Source organism: Diceros bicornis, chromosome X, assembly GCF_020826845.1.
Source record: "Diceros bicornis minor isolate mBicDic1 chromosome X, mDicBic1.mat.cur, whole genome shotgun sequence".
Lineage (NCBI taxonomy): Eukaryota > Metazoa > Chordata > Mammalia > Perissodactyla > Rhinocerotidae > Diceros > Diceros bicornis.
Window position 1 is genome coordinate 132,852,010 of NC_080781.1, and position 8,920 is coordinate 132,860,929.

Below are 8,920 nucleotides of genomic sequence, written 5' to 3' on the forward strand. Positions count from 1 at the left end.
TGTTCACTGAGAAAATGGAAGCAACCAGACAGTTTCCTCGGACTCTCACCACGACATCTACCTGCCTGTCTTCCCTTCTGTTAAACTGATAAACTCTTGTGCTAAATCTAATGGTCAATTCTTAGTTCTCATTTTACCTGATCTAGCACAGTTGAGTATTTCCTTCTCCTGGAGATGATTTCTTCACTTAACAGTCAGCACGCCCAACTCTCGGTTTTCCTGCTCCCTCACTGGCTGCTTCTCCTCCATCTCCTTTGCTGACTCCGCCTCACCTCACCAATCTGTAACCACTGGAGTTGCCCAGGGTCAGTCCTTGGACTTATTCTCTATCTCCACTCATTCCCTTGGTGGTCTCAGCCAGTCTCATAGCTTTAAATATCATCCATATGCTGACAACTCCCAAATTTATACCTCCAACCCAGACTTGATCATCCTGCATGAAAGCTGCAACCCACCTACCTTCCCAGCACTGCCAGTTCCGCTTCATAGATTATGTTTTGTTTGTACCTGAGCATATAAAAATATCTAATGTACTATGTGATTTTTAAAGATGTTTATTTTCCATCTTCCCTTATTAGAATAAGCCCTATTGAGACAGAATTCTTTGTTTTTTTTTTATTGATGTATTCTTAGTGCTCAAAATGATACCTTCCACGTACTAAGTATTGAGACTATTCAATCAGAATTTCCAGAGGAAAAGCCCTGGCAATTGGTATATTTAACACGGGCTCAAGGTGATTGCAGTATATCAGGGAAGTTGGGGGAGTTCTGGCCTAATCAAGCCTTCTATTGGCTAGCCCCTCCTTATCGCCCTGACCTAATTTTGTTCACTGTCTGCACCGCTCATATTGCTCTACTGCACTGGTCTTTTTTTTTTTTAATTGGGGTATAAGTGACATAACATTATATTAGTTTCAGGTATACAATGTAAGGATTCGATATTGGTATATATTGCAAATGATCACAATAAGTCTAGTTAACATCCATCACACAGCAACTAGAAGGATGTGCAACTATGACATACAATAATCTACTGGGGCTTTGGGGGAAAAAAAGGAGGAGGATTGGCAATAGATGTTAGCTCAGAGCCAGTTTTCCTCAGCAAAAAAAAAAAAAATCCATCAGCATACATAGTTACAAAAATTTTCTTGTTCTTGTGATAAGAACTTTCGAGATCCACCACACTGGTTTTTTACAGTTCCTATAACGTGCCAAACAACTTGCAACCCCAGAGCTTTTGTACTTGATATTCTCTCTGCCTGAAATGTTCTTTGCATGATTTGCTCGTTCACTTTATTCAGGATGGTATTTAGTTTATTCAATTTGTTTCAGTTTATTCAGGGCTAATAAATATTCAGGACTATGCTTAAAAGACCGTCTGAGAGGTCTTTCCCACCCCCATCATTCTCAATCCCCTGCCTGCTTTATCACTCTTCATTGCACTTATCACTGTCTGGAATTAGATAATATGTTGTTTTTTGTCTATGTAGACTACAATGTAAAAATGATAAGAACTAAAGCTTGTTATCTTCCGGATACCATTATAAGTGCTTTGCATATAAGAATTTTTTCGATCTTCACAACAACTCCAACATTATTACTGTTACCATACTCACTTTATAGATGTAGAAAACTGAGGCACAGAGAGGGTAAGTAGCTACCCCAAGGTCACACCACTAGTAAGTAGCAGAGCCTGGGCAAGTTGGCTCCTGAGTCTGCCTAGTGTTAGGTGACCTAAAAATAAGGATTTGTGTCTGTTTTCCTTTATTTTTATTTTTATTTTTATTTTTATTTTTATTTAATTATTTGTTTGTTTGTTTATTTATTTATTTATTTATTTATTTTGTGAGGAAGACCAGCTCTGAGCTAACATCTATTGCCAATCCTCCTCTTTTTTACCCAAAGTCCCAGTAGATAGTTGTATGTCATAGTTGCACATCCTTCTAGTTGCTATGTGTGGGATGCGGCCTCAGCATGGCTGGAGAAGCAGTGCCTTGGTGCGTGCCGGAGATCTGAACCCCGGCCGCCAGTAGCAGAGCGCGTGCACTTAACCGCTAAGCCCTGGGGCCGGCCCCCTTTTTTTTTTAATTTTTTAATTTTTATTTTTTGTGAGGAAGATCAGCCCTGAGCTAACATCCGATGCCGATCCTCCTCTTGTTTGTTGAAGAAGATTGGCCCTGGGCTAACATCTGTGCCCATCTTCCTCTATTTCGTATAGGACACCACCACAGCATGGCATGACAAGCAGTGGGTCGGTGCACGCCTGGGATCCGAACCCACGAACCCCGGGCCGCTGCAGCGGAGCACGCACACTTAACTGCTTGTGCCACTGGGCCGGCCCCTGTGTCTGTTTTCTTTACCATTGTATCTCCAGGGCTAAAACATGCTGGTCATGGAATAGCTGCTCACTAAAGAATAGTTAAATGTCGAATCATTGGGGCTTTTATTAGCCTGTTAGGGCTGCTATAACAAAATACCTCAGGCTGGGTGTCTTCAACAACAGAAATCTATTTTCTCACTGTTCTGGAGACTGGAAGTCCAAGATCAAGGTGTCAGCTGGTTTGATTTCTCCTGATGCCTCTCTCCTAGGCTTGCAGATGGCTGCCTTCTTGCTGTGTTCCCACATAGCCTTTACTCTCTGTGCATGCACCCCTGGTGTCTCTTCCTCTTCTTATAAGGACACCTGTCCTATTGGATTAGGGCCCTACCCTTCTGACCTCATTTAACATAAATTACTTCTTTAAAGGCACTATCTCCAGATATAGTCGCATTGCAGGTTAAGGATTCAACATATGAATTCTGGGGAGACACAAATAAGTCCATAATAGGGCTAAAGCCCAGTTCCTAGAGAATTAGGATACCAAGACCAGAATTATTACCAGGAACAGGACATGCCAGCATAAAGAGAAATTCATACACCATGTAGTCAATTGGTTTTCAAACTCTTTTTTTTTTTTTTTTTAGTGATTGAAACCCTTTTTCAAAAGAAATCTCCTGTGGAACCTACTATAGCAAGCCTGCAAACGGGGGCTGTACTTTTGGGAGCTGAGGCCGAAGGCTATGTGGACCCCAAGTGAATATTGCTCCTGGAAGGCCCCCTGACCAAATCCCAGCACGTCTCTTTAGAGAAAAGTCTTTCGAGTCTATAAAGCAGCTCAAACACTCTCTACATTCCCCATGGCTAGCAACAGGCTTGATCTCAGCTCAGAGAGGGTGGCTGAATCTCCAGCTCAGGATTCACAGGCCCCAGCTGGAAGCCTGGAGACCTTGGCAGTAGGGAAACAGGCAGCCTTAAATCAAGGGAATGAGAAAGGTGCCCATCACTACTATACCAGGTATAGCTGGGGAGGCTCAACCTCGCCCCAGTCAGACTAACGGCCAGGCTGCTGCTGCCTTTGTATTACTGGCAACTCATTTTTGTGTGTGTGTGTGTGTGAGAAGATCAGCCCTGAGCTAACATCCGTGCTAATCCTCCTCTTTTTGCTGAGGAAGACTGGCTCTGAGCTAACATCTATTGCCAATCCTCCTCCTATTTTTTTTTCCCCAAAGCCCCCCACTAGATAGTTGTACGTCATAGTTGCACATCCTTCTAGTTGCTGTATGTGGGACGCGGCCTCAGCATGGCCAGAGAAGCGGTGTGTCAGTGCGTGCCCGGGGTCCGAACCCGGGCCGCCATTAGCGGAGCATGGGCACTTAACCACCAAGCCACGAGGCCAGCCCCTATTGGCAACTCATTTTTAATGAAAGGTTTAGACTGAGTTTGAGTGAGACAAAACCCTGCAGTTAAAGTTCTCCAATTGTATAGATCTATATCACCTTCATTCTAAAGCACAGGAACTGTTGAAAACATTATAAATCACTCCCAAGTGCCTCAGTTCAAATATTATTTCAGTATGCAAATTACAGTCATAAAGCATAATGAAGCACATTTGAATATCTAGTACAAAAGTCACCATATAAATATAAAATAGGAGTGAATGAATGTGGTCAGTGTTTCATTTTATAAATGCAATTTGCCTCCTGAAGCCTTTAAAAAGCTTCTGGCCAAAATTTGGAGGGCCCAGCTGAATTCCACAACCAGGAGTTTCATTGTTTCAATTATGAAAGAAGCAAGAATATGAATATATATATGTGCATGTGTGGATATAGGTATAGATATACACATAGATATAATTTTGTCTTGCTCTCTATATTTCCTAATACCCTCCAATTTTAAGTAGATTGTCTGGCTTGGCCATTCCTTACCTCAAGGATTCTTACAGGTTGGAAATTAGAAAGATGGCCCGGATCACCTTGCTGGCAGGGCTGGTCTGTGGAAAGAACTCAGAAAGGAACTGCAGAACCGTGTGAGAGAGCTAAACATTAATCTGCCTTGCTGAAGAGTCAGGGCCCCAAGTAACAGAGCTATAGCACTGAAGAGCCCGTGGGGCCTGAGACAGTTTTTATCCCAGGAAATACTAGTGTGATGACCTGGAGTCCTGCTCAATGCTTTGGTGTTACCTAAGTCCCTGGGATTTTTGTTTAATCTCAAGTGGTAGAGTGCCCAAGGATGACTGAGTTTGGATAGCCCACCATTCCAGGAATGCAGGACCTCAGAAATGGAATTAAGATGGTTTAAGGAGAATATTAAAAAGATGATATAAAAAAATATTTCTTATACCGTCACTCTCTGCATAGCGATGTTTCAGTCAACAATGGACCACATATATAACGGTGGTCCCATAAGATTAGTACCATATAGCCTAGGTGTGTAGTAGGCTGCACCATCTAAGTTTGTACAAGTACACTCCATGATGTTTGCACAACAATGAAATTGCCTAACCACGCATTTCTCAGAACGTATCTTTGTTGTTAAGCGGTGCATGACTGTACTCCAACCCAAACCTGTGTCCATCTTGAACCTAAATGGGAATGAGGGTCTCATCCTTGGCCTTGCGCTTTGCCTTTTCTCTTCTCCTTCCTTTCTTCTCTTTGTCAATTATATCCTATTACATCTTTTGTATTAGATGGATAATACAAGAGTACATTCATATTGTACAAGATTCTAAATTTACTGTTGCTTCTGTCAAGACCCAGCTCAAGACTGATGTTTTCTAAGAAATCTTTCCTATCCTGATCTCTGTCTGATAGCTTAATGCCTACCTCCTTGGAACTTTAGATGTTAATTTGTTCCCCGTTACCAGGACTCATTACCTATCATTTTGAAAATATCCTGGAGTTTCATTTACACATTTTATCTTGCTGAGTAGATTACTGTCTTCTCAAGGAAAGAGCTGTATAAGCGCCTTTTATTTCTTTGATGAAGTCCCATGCTCAATTCAACAATTCAAAGCATTTATGCATTTCCTGCTCTGTGCAAAACAATGTATCAGGTACTTTTTAAATTAATGAACAGAATAATTGCTTTTGGAAGGAGAAGCTTCTACCCTGATTTAGAAGAGGAGAGCCTCAAAGATGTAAGCACCTAAGCTTCGTGACATTCTTTGACCTTGTATTCATTACCTTTGCCCCTGAATCTGGAAGATTCTCTGGTTCTTGGCTTCAGGAAATCTATCCTTGTCCCTGGAGCATTCTTTGTCCTTTCCTATTTTTCTGAAGTTGAGTTTCCGTTCATTGTTAAAGCCAGCCTATCCATTATGAAACGTATCTTTGCTCTTTGTTCTAGACTGTTGTTTGGGTCAGTCTCTCTAGTGTGAGTTTTCTCAAAATGTGGCCCAATCCCCTAGAGTGCTTGATAAAATGCAGATTCCTAAGCCCAATCCTGGACCTTCAAAATAATATCTCTGATGGGGCCTGGGAATCTGCATCTTAATCTATTTACCCCAAGTGATTCTGAAGCACACCAATATTTGAGATCCCTAAATCTAGTAGCTCTGCAGCCACTGTGGTAATTTCTATCTCCACCCTCAGTGTCTCTACCTCACCTCATCTTCCTTCACCCACACAGAGCAGACTGCCTCCTCTTTCTGAATGGCTGTTTCTAGTCTGTGAAGTCAACTATGCTTAGATGCAAAGCAGATCTGCCTACCAAAGACTGAGCTTGGTGGCCGACGAAGCCCATTGTTTATATAACAATCTCTCTTGACCTTTTCTTTGGCTATTCTACACTAATTTCATAACCCAAGTGTCTTCAGGGTGTGGTCTTCCAGAAGCTTTCATAATTTGAGCTATACCATAATACTTTAAATGAACATTAATCATGATGTAGGCAACAATCTCACCAAGGAAAGAGGAAGTTCTGGGTATATTTGAAGCCACGTACTCACACAGAAGCCATTTTCAACATATTCAAAACACTGCATATTTGCACTAATTCCAATACTATTTATTGTGCATGGTTTATGTGCTGGATATTATGCTAGGCAATATAGGGCTAAAAAAAGTATTAAGGAACAATTCTTACACATGGTCTATATCTTCACGTTCTGATTAGCATTTGACTGCTCAGCTTCCTAGAGAGTTGAGTCAAAATGAAAGAAATGATTTATTCTGAAAATATTTAATGAACACCAGACACTGTGCTCCAGAACTCAGTGATTTAGTTCCTGGACGTGCAGCTCAAGGGCTCAATGGGGCAAATTAGCAAGGATGTTCCTGGCAGCACTGACAATCACAATGGTGGTGGTGGTGAGTTGGAGATGATCTGCGTATCTACCTCTGGCAACTGGATAGACAGGATGTGGTATGAGTAAGCACACCATGGAATACTATGCAACAGAAAGTAACAGTTACTTACTTAGCGTTGAGTAAAAAAATGCAAAACAGCATGCCATATATAACACAATACCATTTACATAAGTTAAAATATATGCATGTAAAATAACTCTCTGTATTTTATAACACACATACGAACAAAAGAATGCACATTGAATACATTAGAATGGTTATCCATGAAGCCATAAGGAAATGAGATTGGGAGATGGTGATGAAAGGGAGTAAATACACAGATAAAACAAGAGAAGGGCCTTGTGCAGGCCAATAATGGGCCATGATCTCAGGACTAATAAAACCCAATGCTCTAGAGGTCCAAATCAAAAGGAGAGAAAAGATGAGAAAGTTAGGTTGCAGACCGAAGAGCACTAACATTAAGAGTTTGGAAGAGGTGAATGCATGAGTTCACCTGGTAGTGTCATGTCCACCATGCCCTAAGACTACATGTAAGATGCACTCACATGTTGGTTCCCTGCTGGATGTCAGGGGTTTCTCCCATTTTGTTTTTCAGAACTACAACCATCCCCCTCCCACCAAGGTTTATATGTTTTGACTCTGGAGATAAATGATACGTAAGTCAGAATGACCATTTCTAATTTGTCTCAGGAGATGCTATCCTGCAACGATTTAAGAGTAAATGGGGCAACAAAAACACATTGTCCCTCAGTTTTCTCAGATATGAAATGGTGATCATTTGGCCCTCATAGTCTCCTGCCTGGTCTATGCCAACAGCCTCCTAATTGATTGCCTTGCCTGAGAGTTCTCCTCCAATCCACCCTCTATATTGCCAGAATGATATTTCTAAAAATACAAATGTGATCAAGTCATTCCCCTCATTAAAAGTGTTGTGTGACTCATCAGTGTCTTCAGAAAAAATATCCCCTGCCAGAAGCAAGGCAGCATGATATCAGAAGATGAGGGGTTTTGGAGTTAGACAAATCAACTTGACCATTAACTGGCTGTATGTCCTTATGCAAGTTACTATACCTCTCTGAATTTAGATTCTATAGCTGTAAAACATGGGATAAGAATTCTTAACTTTAGGGCAGTGGCTCTCACAGTTTAGTGTGCATTAGAATCCCCTGGAGGGCTTGTTAAAACACAGAGTGCAGGGACCCACATCCAAAGCTACTGATCCTGTAGGTCTGGGATGGACTTAAGAATCTGCGTTTCTCATAAATTCCCAGGTGATGCTGATGCTGATGCTATTGGTCCCAGGACCACTCTTGCAGAACCACTGTTACAGGTTATTGTGAGGACTACAGATGATGCATATTCAGAGCCTCCCTGCTACACCATCCATAAATGAAGTTGCTACTATTGCTTTCATGTCCCTCCACCACTTGGTCTCCACTTCTCCAGTTGCATTGCCCACCACCAGCCTGCACACATCCTGTGTGCCAACCGCAACAAACCACTCACTGTTCCCCGAACCTTCTGTGCAGGTTTTGCCCTTGGGGGCCTTTGCCTGTTCTTCTCATTCTTCTGAGAATGTCCCTGCCCCTCCTTCTGCCCACACCACAATCCCACTTTGGAAGAACCTCCTCCTCTTCAAGGCCCAGCTCAAATGTCCAGGAAGTTTTTGTGAATCTTCTCCAGTTGGGATTAATCGGTCTTTTCCAACAACACTTCATCCATCTGTTCATTTATTCATTCATTTTGTAAATATTTATTGAGTGTCTACTATGTGCCAGACTCTGTGCTAGCTGCTGGGAATGCAGTGTTGAGCAAAAGCAGATATTGTCCCTGCTCTCAAGGAGTTCAAAGCCTTAGAGGAGAAAAGAGATGTCACTCAAATAAACACAAATGAATGTAAAATTATAATAGTGACAAGCAATAAGGGGTGGAGGAACATGATGCTTAAAGCACTTCTAACTGAAGAGGGTTCACAGAGGTTTAAAATGGCTCTTTTTCTATATGAATTACCGAACTGTGTAAGATTGGAATGGGGGAACAATCCAAAAATGACTTGGGTTTGCATAGTGCCTTTTATACAATGAACCTATTTTCTGGCCTGTTACAAAGATTATTTCATGAATTCTCATCATAGCACGATATGCAATCTCATAGCTAACACTTATTGAGCACATACTGTTCATACCAGTATTCTAGCTAGTATCACAGGTGTCATGGTAAATAAGATATTGCTCTTGCTCTCAAGTTGCTCACAGTCCAGTGGGAGAGGTTGTATTGCACATAAAACTCAACC